Source organism: Paramormyrops kingsleyae, chromosome 14, assembly GCF_048594095.1.
Source record: "Paramormyrops kingsleyae isolate MSU_618 chromosome 14, PKINGS_0.4, whole genome shotgun sequence".
Taxonomy (NCBI): Eukaryota; Metazoa; Chordata; class Actinopteri; order Osteoglossiformes; family Mormyridae; genus Paramormyrops; species Paramormyrops kingsleyae.
In genome coordinates this window covers 2976932-2991152 of record NC_132810.1, presented here as the reverse complement: position 1 = coordinate 2991152, position 14221 = coordinate 2976932, and the positions used below count along the sequence as shown (strand labels likewise).

General features: G+C 44.1%; 1 long non-coding RNA gene across 1 annotated transcript; it reads left to right on the top strand.

Moving 5' to 3' along the window:
* Positions 1–265: 265 nt before the first annotated feature.
* LOC111849530 (uncharacterized) lies at positions 266–13835 on the top strand. Its single transcript, XR_011982506.1, has 5 exons — positions 266–383; positions 7379–7517; positions 9098–9375; positions 11669–13308; positions 13404–13835. It is a non-coding gene; the product is annotated as an uncharacterized lncRNA (long non-coding RNA).
* The last annotated feature ends 386 nt before the right edge of the window (positions 13836–14221 follow it).

Sequence of the window (14221 nt, the reverse complement as noted above, 5' to 3'; positions counted from 1 at the left end):
ATTAAAATATACACTTAGCAATTAATGATTTGCAAGGGTGATAAAATATTACATAATCCCAATAAAGGTACTCATATTGTATCATAAAGAAATTAACCAGCACTCTGTGTAAAAGGTTACCTCTATATGTCATGGATAGTCTTAAAAAAATGTAAATGTGATTGCAAAGCTGTGCGGTTGTTTTTATCATTTCATGTCTTCACTTCTGGAGGGAAATATTCTGGTTTGACAGCATTCCAGCTCCGTCTCCTTGTTTGTTTTTCGACAGTATTTGGACCTGGCGCAAGATCTCTCGACCTGGGATCTGCAGAGTTCCAGCGCGGCCCCTCTCTGCCGGGCCCAGGGCTAAACAGCACATGTGGGAAGTGGTTACATCTCACACTGTAAGCCATTAAAGAATGGGAGTAAGGGAATGCCGAAGCGGGGCTTGTTTTGGTTTCTATAAAAAGGTCAGATGACAAAGCCCTATGTATGACTTTGAGAATCTCATGTGCAAACTCGAGTGTTGATCTTGGAGTAGGGCTCAGTTGGGTTTGTGTAGTGGCTCTGTTTCAGTTACACCTCCTTAGGGAATTTCTTTTTCCTTCCACGGCTCAGATTTTAGCAGTAAAGTTATTTTACATCATGTCTGCTTTTAAAAACAGCCCCCACCCCCCTTGTCATTAAGAAAATAGGCTCTGCTGGAGCTTTGCACGCTAAGGCTAAGGTTTAAAAATAGTCTGAGAAGATGTGGGTGGAGACTGGATGAGTGATTACTCACAGGTGATTGGGCTGGAACTCTGTGAGAACCAGGCCTTCTTTGACGAGAGATGTGTGAGGTGTTTTTTTCCCTCTCCTGAACTGTAGAGAGTAGGACTTCGTGCTGCTTGGCAAAAGTCCAGTCATGCTCACGGCACTTGTGACTGATTTCATTATCTTATTAATGATAAGCAGTTATGAGCAAAGTCTGAAAAGGTGGATTTGCCTTCAGAAATTGGGTCAGCCCAGGGGTCTTCTGGGTAATGACATGCAGAAAGTTGTAGAACCTGTTAGCTCCTGCTGTTAACTTCTGTGCCAACCATGTGCAAAGAAAGGGCTCACACAGCTAATCCTCATAGATTTAGTCCTTCCCCTTGTCATGTTTGCCTTCCATTGTGAAGCTTTTTGCTCTGCATCTCTATTGGCTAATGCTCAGTTACCTTACAAGCAGGAATGATACTCAGGTATTGTGATGTAACTCAGAGAACACTCTTTCAGAGCTAGCCTTTTACTTCAGCGGCTTTTGTTTGCCTTCCTGCCCCCGTGATTGATTCAGTCGGCACATATTGACCTGCCCCATCATTAGTGCACACAATATGGTACTTATCTATACGCTTGCAGTGTTTCTACTTATCCGTCTAAGGCACCAGAAGGTAGAGAACCTCAGAAGGCATTAGGTGAGGAACAGGGACCACATTTGGGCATGTTATAGGAAAACTATTATTATATTAAAATAATAATTGTTCCGGTTAAATACCTGAACTGTATAGATTATTTTAAATGTTATTATTTTAGTTTTTATACACTTATTTTATCTTAAGATGGTTTAATATTTCAACCATAAAGACAATGTGCGTGCGAATTAACCATTAAATTGATTTTTGCTACTTCTTTGTTGACCCTCTGTGCATCTAGCACTTGCTCCTGTTCTGCATGCTCAGAAAGGTCAGCTTACATGGAGATATGGTGCAGTACCATTTTAAAGCCTGTTCTTGACTTAATCTTTAATGGAATTGTAATCTTTTGTCAGAAATAGAGCCCTAACAAGTAACACACCGTTGATGCAATCACGTTAGCCATATGGTGACCGTTTTCCAGGCTTTGATTCTTGGCCACTGCCATTATGACATATTCTCCTGGTGAAAGCACATGTCTTATTGAGAAAGATGTATTTTACGAGTTTTATTAAAAAAAAAATGCCGGTGGTTATGTATGCCTTTTTTAGCAACTAAAGAGTTGCAATGGCCTATAGTCAGTCCTGAGAGGCCAGTGGCAGCACTGCAGCTGTGCCCAGTGGGGGACCCTCTCAGCTGGGCAGCAGTCCTGAGAGGCCAGTGGCAGCACTGCAGCTGTGCCCAGTGGGGGACCCTCTCAGCTGGGCAGCAGTCCTGAAAGGCCAGTGGCAGCACTGCAGTTGTGCCCAGTGGGGGACCCTCTCAGCTGGGCAGCAGTCCTGGGAGGCCAGTGGCAGCACTGCAGCTGTGCCCAGTGGGGGACCCTCTCAGCTGGGCAGCAGTCCTGAGAGGCCAGTGGCAGCACTGCAGTTGTGCCCAGTGGGGGACCCTCTCAGCTGGGCAGCAGTCCTGAGAGGCCAGTGGCAGCACTGCAGTTGTGCCCAGTGGGGGACCCTCTCAGCTGGGCAGCAGTCCTGAGAGGCCAGTGGCAGCACTGCAGCTGTGCCCAGTGGGGGACCCTCTCAGCTGGGCAGAAGTCCTGAGAGGCCAGTGGCAGCACTGCAGCTGTGCCCAGTGGGGGACCCTCTCAGCTGGGCAGCAGTCCTGAGAGGCCAGTGGCAGCACTGCAGCTGTGCCCAGTGGGGGACCCTCTCAGCTGGACAGAAGTCCTGAGAGGCCAGTGGCAGCACTGCAGCTGTGCCCAGTGGGGGACCCTCTCAGCTGGGCAGCAGGCTGCTGTCAATTACTGTTCTCCACAGCAAAATCAGGGCACATTGCTGGAAATTAAGGCAGCTTCAGATAGTCTGACTGTCTATCCTAATACTCTAGTAGTCACAGTGATCATTTTCTAGAACATCTGAAGCTTGGATTGGTAGGGCGGCATTCTGAGATCTGGTTTTATTGGAAATGGCTTAATCAAATATCATTCCTTCAGGACCATGCACATAACTCTTAATGATGTGCAGAGCTGGATAGTTCCGGTCCATGAAAATTTCGTTTCAACCAACTGGTTGAGTCTAAAGAGTCACAGTCACAGAGTATTTAACTGGTTGGTTGAAACTAAATCTTGGCTTGAATTTTTACTTAGTGGACCTTAATTATCTATCTATGTTGATGCGATGCACAGACTTAATTGAACACACCTACTCACAGACAGACAAACAGAGAGACAGATAGATAGATAGATAGATAGATAGATAGATAGATTGATTGATTGATTGCATAAACTTCCTTTTAGCCAAAATTACAACTGGTAGGTCTTTGCACCCTTAACTGGTTTGATAGTTGATCTGGCCACATTTGCTTGATTCCCCTTCATATGTTCAGGACTACCTAGGTCTACCTAGGTTTTCTGTTAAAGGTTTTCCTTTAATTACTATCTGGACACAATAAGACCTGATACATATATAATTATTACACCCACAACGAATTATGAAAAACTTTCAAATTTCCAAAATCACATCAGTCATGGTAGGAAGATGAATGATAACAATGCAGAGTCAAAAAGTTTGCTGATTGGGGTAAATATCGGCTTGGGCAAGATACCTGACTAATTCAGCACATATCCAGCTGTATAAACTGGTAAAAGCATAAGCTTGTAATTGTCAGCTACGTAAAGCTCAGGGATAAAACTGTCTGCAAGGCAACTAAGTACAGAAATTACTAATCTTGCGATCTTTTGTCACTGAGTCAGACTGAAACTCTGAATGACGTTAAATCTTCATCAGACAAGAATCGTCCGCCTTGGCAGTGAATCAAATCCCAGCCCTGTGTTTTGTTCAGTCATGTGCAACTCCATGTGTACTGCGGATGGAAAGTTAGGTGAATAGGAAAATCAGTATCAGGTAAGTGTCATGTGGCCCTGAATGTCTACACTTAAACTTTCACAACTATTATCTAATTAATAATGAGACCCCCTAGACTATATTTCAGAAAGTATTTACCTTTGGAGAAGCAATAAACAGAATATAAAAACTGAGACGTATAAATATAACATGGATATTATGACACAGACAAACAAATACAGTTAAACCATCTGATTGGTAGGAAGCACTGGTGGGCACAGCTAACCGAAAAGTTAGCTTCAATAACCTTTGATCCACTAACTAGTTTTAATTTGATAATGCTAAACTGATAAACCACTAAAACTTTAACGATAAGCACTAACCACTAACTTTTATTATATGAATTGGCTTTGGTTTGGTATTTGGCTCTGAAACCCTTAAAAACAAACATAGAGAGCTAAAAATCCTGTTTAACACTAGAGTGCGAACCAGGGGATATTTAGGATTTACCCAATTGGGTTTCGTTGGATTGTGTAAAGTTTCGGGAATAAATCTGCATTGAAGTTTTCTTTATATGATATTTAGTTTGCTTTCTTGTTGGAGAAGCCCTATTGTGCATGCTGACATTTTGCCCTCAGTGGAACCACTTGGGGACTACAAACATGGCACCATTTACCCGGAACTTGGAAGGAGGGTCTCAGCTCTTTATTGGTCTATAACTCTGTCACTCAGAACCTGAAAAAAACAACCTGAGGCCTGTATCAATAAGCTGGTTTTCTTGTTTAGCTGGATAACTTGTCGGATTTATAGTAGTCTGGGCTAAATGTAAATGAACAAAGATAAAAATCAATTTAAACTATGGTACCTTAAAGTTATCTGTCTAAGCAAGAAATCCATCTTCATAGTACAGGCACCCATTCTTCTATTAGCTCAGGGTACTCAAGTTTAAATGGACTTCATCTTCGTTCACTTAAATTTAGCCCATACTATCTTAAATCCAGCAAGCTATTACCTAATCACGTCTTGTGTTTACACATAGTCAGCCAACAGCGTGTTAGATAGGCTGTTGCAGATACATCCATAACAGACAGTAACAAATATGTATGATTTTAGGGTTTACAAACATTTTTGACTGTTAAACTTCATTCTTTTTACTTGTGAAATGCAGAATGACAGCGGAACTAAATTTAACAGAAGCTAATTGTTCCATTAATGATTTTCAAAGTTAGCAGAAACATCTGCTAATGAAAAGGTTAGCTTCGCTAATTAGCAGTTAGCGGATTAGCAGTGGTGGGGAGGGATTTTGCAAATTTGGTATGGAACTTTGGCATAGAAATAGAACGTGCAATGAATAAACAGATTTAGATTCAGTGTGAGTCCCATGGTATTAGTCTTTTGAACAGACCCAGTCTTAGGCTAAGAGAAGCCAGTCTGTTCAGCACTTGAATAGTCTGAGGATGACGATTCAACAGGAGATGGGTTAAGAAGACAGTGGACATGTTGACTCTAGCTACCTATTAAACTCGATAAAGAATTACTTCCCACACTTCAAGAGGATGTCGCCCGAAGTTGCCACGTTGTGATTGGTCGAGGCAGTACTGGCATGACTCTCCCCTTCTTGCAGTTATACGCCTACTCCACATGGCCATTTCTGGAACCTTGTCATTCCTATGGAGTGAATAGCATGCTGTTTTATTCTGGAAACAACTTGAAGCAATAACTCTGACTCAAAGCGTTGGTAATGTCTTCGGTGTTCAGAGAGGTAGTGGCAAACTGAACAAAGGGGGCAAGGGTAAACAAGCCAGTGTTCTTTGTGGGCGTAAGCCATGTGCGGCGTGACTCAGTCTTACGTTTGTAAATACAAAGTTCAGCTATTTGGCCGCAGAGGAGCTATTATTTGATTACGCATGGTGCTTTTACAGGTGACTGCTGCAATCTCTTTTCTGTGTCTGCTGCACCTATTTGCTCATTTCTGAGTCGACTCAGTGCCCATGGTGAATCACTTATATTTTTAAGACACAATTACTGCAATGTCATCAGTTTATTCACATATTCCACGTTTCGCAACACCAAACGTTGAGATTTCCTCATTCCTGCTGACTGTTGTTAATTGTACAGCTAGAGATATCCATCACGTCTCAGACTTATCAGGAATGGAAGTATGTCGTGCTCTTTGATAGGCACAGACTCTTGGCACGGACTCTTGAGGAACTAATAGGTTAATAAATTTGAATTGCTATTAGTTTTCCACCGTCTGCATCAATAATATCCTTAGCAATGCAAAAAGCCCCTTTTCCCCCAGTCAACGTGCAGAGCACTGCTTCCTGTTTAAATGTTTTAAAACCCCACATGTACGAATTTCCCCTCTCACACTTCTTCTTAATTGGTGCCTTTAAACCTTTTAAACAAGCCTCACTCCAGAAACTGTATACAAATCTGGCTGCTTCTCGGGTAGGAGGCCACTACTTAGTCAATGCCTGTATTATATCCTGACGGCAGCTGGGCCTAATAAAGGCACACGGAGAGGGGAGAAAAGCCTTTACAGTGCTGCTACGTTCAAAGAAATCTTGGGGCAGGCAGCAGTCGCTGGCCTCGCCCCATATGACTCACCTGCTTACATAACATTACAACTGACTGTCCCTAAATGCCCCCCGGACTCACAGGGCTGCCATACAGGCGTCCGGCTTCTGACAGGCGATGGGTCGCACCTCAGTGACAGGGTCAGGGCTGGCAGCCCCCACATCTCTGTAAACCCGGACCCAGCAGGATGTCAGTGAGCGGCAAGGTTTCCTTCTGGCGTAGTGGAGCTGAAGGGTTTAATAATGAAGATTGACCCTGATGCAGGGCTGTGAGTTGGTTTAGTGGCTAACACTGTAGACTGATACCTTCTTGGTTGGGTACGCAAATCCCATCTCTGCGTTGAGGTTTCAGGTTCTCTCTCGGGTTCTCGCACACGTTTTTGCTGGGTTCCCTGGTTTCCTGCCACCATCTGAATACATGTGGTTAGACTACAGTGTGGCTAAATTTCCCCATAGCGTATTAATATGCCTCCTGTGATTGGCCATAAACCGCAGGCATATTCCTACGAACCCTTCTATAGCCTGATGAAACATCAGGACATACTTCTGTAGCCTTTGAGGGACATTGACATCCATCAAAGAAGAGATTGCTATACTGTAGCTCATTCATTTATGAGCGCTGGTTTCTTGCTGCATGCTGAGTGGTCAGTCTCTTTTCTTATTGGTTATTATAATCATGCATGTGTCAGTAATGCTAATGCGAAACAGCTGGGCAAATCTTTCAATCAAGATCATAAGCAAGACAAATCACAAGAAGAGTTTAACTATTCAGCCAAGCACAGGAGCCTTTCAGTTTTATAGTAGTTTGTAAAACCTGAAGTGTCGTCTCTGACATGCACTATGTGGTCATCATCTATTTAGCCCACATCTGAAACCATGTTGAATTAAAAACAGTTTATGTTTATGTGCTAACTTTCCTAAATCCTTTGGGTGAGGGCCCGATCTTGGTGTAGGAAGTTTAGTTTTTATAAAGGAATAGAAACTGCATGATCCTATACATGACCTTTCATGGCTTTTATAAGCTCTTTTTTTGGATTGTTAAGTTATCTTGGTATGTTATTCCTGTGTCTTTGTGAGGTTGGTCTGCTCACTGTGCCACCAGGGGGCAGGAGAAGAGTTCCCAGAGGCCTGGAGGCAAGATCTCCTTGGTCCACAATCCAACACAGCATTCTCCTCACGTCTGCTTCCCACGCAGGAAAAACGACAAACTTGAAACTGACGATGCAGGAATGCTGGTGGAGGTATTTGTGCGTAGCGTAATCCATAATAAGCATCACTTGCAGTGCTTTTGGCTGGACAGCTATGTGCACGATCGATGACTTGTTTCACAGGCAGCAATTCAAGATGTGGGTGGCAGGAAGATATAAAATCACTTTCAGAAATTGGTGACTTCAGAATGCCCTCCAGTTAACTGCACAGCCAGCAAGCAGTGCCTGTTGAGGTACTGGAGAAGAGCATGAGAAAGTACAATCCTCTGGAATTTACTTATTTGTGTTTTTTTTATTTTATTTTAATGTTCATTAAAAAAACACCAATGCATTTCAGGATCTGAAACCATGTCTGGTCTAATGTATCATTGTTCTCTCAGAGTTGTGTCATTTCAGTGCACTTTGTGGTTTGGGCAGAACACGTCTGTGTTTGACTACATGTGCTCAGGAGCCGCTTTGCACACACTGCCCACCCCCAGATCGTGAAATGCACGCCGCTGCACAACACATTCACACAAGTGAGCCGCACAGGCTCCAGGATATTTGCCATATCTAAAAAGATACACCGATAAAGAAATAAAGAACATATTTTTATGACCAAGACAGTGCAGCGTCTGTTTATACATTAAGGGAAGGGTTTCCATTTGGCGCTAAAAGCAGCACGATCCAGCTCTTCCCCCGATCACTAAGCCACATGTGACTGGCTGTTTATGTTGAAATCCTGGCAGGTTTTTGTACCGTGCAGTTGAGTCAAGCGGACAGCATCTATTCTCAAGCAATAGTGTAATGCACGTCTTGTTTTTTTTTTTAAATAAAGTTTTATTTGTGATAGTTGTCATGCTCGGTCAGGGGAAGTCAGAGTCCTGGCGTAAACAGCACTGTACCCGGTCTGGCTGCGCTCTGACTACTAATTTGCTGCATTAGCTTTAGCATTAGCACTAGATTTAAGCCTAAAGGGACCAACTGATACCTTATATTCATCCACTCTAAAACATTCGCTTTGTAAAGTTACGATGCCCATTGGGTTATTCTTGACCTTGTTTGCGCAAATAAATTCTACTTCCAATTCCATAGCAGCCGCATCTGGCTTCCTGTGAAGCACGTGGCAATTACCCAGGGGTTTGACAGACTTTCAGGTCTTTCCAGGTAAACACTCATCTCCGCACACTGGCACGAAGCAAGTCGTGTTACTCGTATCTAGGATTTCGCCCATTCAGCATCGAAGGGAACCATCGTCCTTAGGTCACCAAGGGTAACAGGCTCTCTGACAGGGGGGGTCCCCCCCCCCCCACACACATCTTTGCCTTTGGCTGAATGTTGGAATTCTCTGTGAGAGGCTTTGGTTACCAGGAGAGAGAAGCCAAGGAAAGCAGGGAGATGTATGCAAGAGAGAAAAGGCCAGAATGGGGGGGCTTTTTTTTCTCTTTGTGCTGTTTCTTTAGTCTTTTCTTGTCTGCCTTGAATGAAAAGATAACACTGATTTGTCCCCCCCCCCCCCCCACCCCCCGTATTATTGTATCAGATGCTGCAACGATGCCAGATCAGATATGGGGCACAGCCTATTTACTTATTAACTTGTTTCCCATGTGCATGTGTGTGTTTGTGTCTTTCAGGCACTTCTTGACCCAGAAACAAACAAACGTGCACAGAGGAGAGGAGGAGAGGAGGAGAGGAGGAGAGAGATCTGCGGCAGCTGTTATCTTGGCTTGAGCTTCACTTCCTTTCAGGAGACTTTTCTTTAGCTCGCCGCTGTTTGTTTATTTATTTATTTATTTCGCCCGCTCGACGTGACGCTGGCTTTTTTTTCTTTTCTTTTCAGAAGACCAGGCAAAGACGAAGGGCGGCCGTTCGTATCGCACGCGGGCTGGTCAGTTTGGTGTACAGTTTGGAAGTAGGCCACCATCCCTCGCTTTTTCACTCTCGTTTTATATTCTATTTTCCTTTTTTTTTTGACCACCTTTATCTACATGATCTGTTTTGCTCTCGTTTACGTACTTTGTGGCCCTATCTATATCACGTCCTACTTCACTTTGCTGGGAGGGATACAGGAAAGTCCACAGCAAATCATCTCTCTGTCTGGACCCTCCTTATGTTATGGTTAGTAGTACCATCTAAATATGAAATGCAGCTTTTCAGCCTGATGGTTTGCCATAACTGCAGGTTTTAAATTTAAATTTGAAGTTTTTTTTCCTATTACCCCATGTACAGGTAATCATGCCAGTGAGTCATATGACCATCTAACTCTATCACCGTCAATGAGTTACATAAATAAAATAATCAATTTGATTTCCTCACAATAGTACTGCCTTGGGCTCAAGCCTTCTGTCCGCCATAAGTTATGTTCAAAAGTTTTAGACTCAGCTTTAGACTCAGCCCATATCCCTGGAGAGGATGTTTTTTCTGCTGTTAATAAAACCAACTCAAGTTGCGTCTTGTAGTGAAAACATCCATCAGACTCTGCCTTTACAGTCCCCCATGCCTAGATTTTCCCAAGAGGCAATGGGAAGCTCTGTCTGTGGCTCTGTGTGTCGGTACGCCCATGCCGGACCCTGTCTGCGCTCATTGTGCTGGATTCGTAGGTGTGCCTTGCGGTGGAGACGAATACTGCAGTGAAACTGCATTGTGCTCTGCAGTGTTATTTCACTCATAGACAGCCTGCCCTCTCCTTTGTTAGGCCCAGAGAAAGCGTTGGGCACCTGAGCTCACAGTGCTATTGTGTCCCCAAAACTGCAATATGGAGGAGCTGAGTATTGGCATGTAAGAGATGAAAAATGCCTGTCTGCAAATGGCATTGCTTTGAGGATCAGCTGTCCCCCAACTGGTCGTTATCCATAGTGTGACAATATGGAGGCAGAACTATGTGGTCGAGTGAGGTTTCTAGACTACCTTTAGCATAGCTCAATGGTGACTGGTGAGCTTCCTGCATGTCTTTATGAGGTGGGTTAATGGCTCAGGAAGGCCTGGACTGAAGCTCTGCAGTGTGAAAATCTGGATAAGATCAGGCTGTTTGAACTCTGCTGCCGTGTTTCCTTTTCATATGTGGTCTAAACCTAACTAATCAGGGTGATATCTGGCGGAGCTGATCCCTACCTCCCGTGTGGCCGATGCCATTTAATGTTGATCTTAATCCTTTTAGTCAATAATTATCTCTGCAGGACAGGGATCTGGGTATATCTAGTGGGAAAAGGGAAAGAGACAGGAATAATAAAAGACACACACCATAAGACCAGTGAGCAGCTTGTTCATGCAGCTGTGTGTTTGTGCCCAAGCGAGGGAAAGCTGATGTAGGTGACGGACCTCAAAAGCCACATGCTCTAATGACACAGCAGAGCTATATTCCCCCTCCTCCTGTCCGACAGACACCTGAGTTGCGCTCTTGCCATTCTATGCGCTGCTCCTCGGAGGCAAAGCTGCCTCTCTCCCCATCTGTCCAGGGATGAGGGGACGGGGCTTGACAATGGGGTGTATCCGATTCACGGCTCCATTTGTGTGATCAGATTCATATCTCCTCTGCTGCAACATTGCCTCCTTTTTCTCTGTCTTTCGCTCTCCCTGCCTTTTCTCGTGAGTTTCTCCTTTCAGTAGTGATACCACACTATTCTGTTTCCTAGAAAATGTCAGACGCTGCCTTGTCCATTCCGCCCATTGTGTGGGCTGTAGAATAGCCACGATCTCATTGAGGTGTTAGGAGGCTGCAGGTGCCCTTTCCTTGAATGGGACAGTTTGATCACAGGCTGAGGTCAGCTTTATTATACAGATGCCGTCGTAGAGCAGGGAAAAGGGAGCAATCAGGTGGAGCTTCTTTAGGCAGAGAAGCTCACCTGCATGAATCTTGGATGCAGGTTCTTACTATAGTTCAATTAGTCAAGTTCCTTCATTCAGATTCCGGGAACGAATCTCAACAACCTCTGAATATGATTGCGCGTGTTACGCCATATTGAAATGGATATGAGAGACATTTGGTGCCATTCTTCGTTTTTTTTTTTTTTTTAAGTCTTTCCTATTCTTTCAACATCTGGCTGACATAAGGGCCGATGCTCATGCATACATGGGGTAGAGTCGGGGGCCAGACGGGGGGAATTTCCATGTTTGGGGGGCAATGGAAGCCGGCAAAGAATGCGGCTAGTCCTCTGCCAAGTGACTGCAGCCTTGGGGCTACAAAGTTTGACTTTATTTTGTCTCAGTTGCACATCTAGATCCATCTTCTCCAGGTAACCAGCCTCAAACCCAGCTTCCGACATCTTTTGAATGGGGTTCAAAGGGCGATCGACGTACCAGTGCCCATTGTAGGTATGCTGTGCTCAGTGGTCTCTCAGCTGCTGTCTTGGGCATTCGTCCGGGAAGAATCTCTCCCTCTGTCTCACTTCCTGCCGCTCCTCGTTGCTTCCTGTAGATTAAGCAGCAGCCACTTGTTCACACACACAGCCTTGGTCTGATTCTCCACTAAAGCACCTCCATCTGTGCACAGCTGTTGAAGAGTTTCATTTCTGTTAGCTTTCAAATCCTAGTCAATTTATGATCGGGCTCAAACACTTTTTTATGGTGGTTATCTGTGTTTATAGTCTTCATGTCTACAATAATACTACGCTCAGAAGTTTAGTTTTCTGTATGTATTTTCATCTCTTGCCTTACGGAAGTTTCTGTGTGGCAAATATGTGAAGATTTCTGTTAACCAATCACTGCTGGGAAGATTGATTGTTTTGGATGACATGAGGGTAGTTGTCCTCATGGCTCCACAGGACTTCATGACCTCTCTCTTGCCAGGCTTGAGGTGTCAGGAACTCTTGTTGGTGTTAGAGTAACCATGGGTTTTCACAAGGCAAGGTGGCTGGCCCTATGCAAAACCCATTTCCTATCTCATCTGGGCTTGGGACCAGCATTGTGGGGTAATAATATAATGTATATCCTAGGGATATTTTAGGATTATTTTGAGAGTGGTTTGGATAACTAATTGACATTGTTTTGTAATATAAATATGACAAAATGATGGAAACTGGCTGATGAATTCGATAATCTGGAAACAGAATTGTTTGGAGAGAATATACACAATGATGTGTCCTTTGTGTATTATTATAGAAAATAATGGTTCTGAATATATTCATTATGGAATGAATATGCAGAAATTAAAGAGGACCTTTGGTTTTTGTAGCCATCTTTCTCTTCTTTGTTTCTCTTTTTTAACCACAGACGCAGGTCACCAATGTGGTTTTTGTCCTTTACGTTTCTTTATTTTCGTGCCGCCGTGAGCCGCTGCGTCACACCTGCAATCAGGCCTGGAAGGTCCCATTTCAGCTATTTTGGTTGCTCTCAGTCAAGGTCTTCATCTTTTCTTTTTTTTTAAATTCTTTTGACGTTCAAAAAATGTAATTTATTTCTGCCCAGGTGGCCTTTATATATTTGTGGTATACTGTTGAAACGATAAAGGGTTATCAAAATGGCGCTGGTTTCCTTGTTCCAGGAGGTCCATCCTGAACGGATGTCAGCGAGGTCTTCTGCTTCCATTTTAGCCGAGCGGCACTTTGTTCACTCTATCATTTATGCTGTTTCCACTGTGCCCGTCTGACGGAAGCCTGGGATGACCTAGATTTATGAAAACTCAATAGCGACCGTCGTGCCAAGAGCTGCCCATGCCAGCGGCTTAGCCTAGAAGACAAGACCGGGCATTGCCAAGTGCGTGAGAACGGACCACAGTTAACCTGCGCAGAACTTGTCCGCCGTCGGCCCTGGACCTATCAGGAAGTCCACCGGAGACCATTAGCCTTTCTCCCAGTACTGTGGCTGTTACAGGGATTTATGGCGCACGGTGAAGTTAATATGTAAAAAGGTGGGATAATTGCACACATAAATTACAGGTCTTTGTTTTTATATTGGGCTCTTAACAATGTTTTTAATGTGCTGAAGTCCAATCCTCTCCCCTAGACTGAAACCCAGCCTGCCAGCCCCGAGTCCAGCGCTACAAAATGGAAAAGAGGCTTCATTACCGCGGTGCGTTTGGACCACGTCGGTGCGTTTGGACCGCGCCGGTGCATTTTACTGCCACCGGCCCCACATGAAGGACCCTTTTTTTTCCAAATGCAGCAGTGGACCAGGACCAGTTCCACACATTCTGCTAATAGGCTCCTCACAGGCAACTAGTACATAAAATCCAGGATTTGAACTCGTAGCCACCTGGTTCCCTGCTTACTGCAACATTTTCTGGCTTGTAGATGTGGGGAGTAAGGGGGGGGGGTGTTTTTAGACTAGTCAACTAATGAGAAACTCTTTCACTGAACCAAGTTTATGGGTGTCTGCCAGCATCATTAAGGTCACTCATAATTGCCCTTTCCAGCCAAAATCCAAAGCTAAAACATCTGCTGCCCCCCCCCCCCACTCTCGCCCCCGCTGTTGTCCTATCCCCACATCCCCATCCCACCCCTGATTGTACCCGAATAGCATAGAGCCCCCCCCCAACATCTAAAAAAAACATACTCCTGTAATCCTATCTTTCAGAAGTTATTGGAATCCATCAAAGACCTTTCAAAGAACGCCATTCCCCTTGCCTTTAAGTGCTGAAATCCTAATATTTGGTGATAACAGGTCAGCATTATTTGGATTGCAGTGATGTAGATTGGCACAGAATCTGTTTCACATGTACAGCTGAGAATTCACTATAAGGTCTTGTTTATATTTGTTTGAGTACTTGATCTAATTGGGGCTTTTGATGGTGAAGATCTCTGTTGCGTATTCATATATATTGC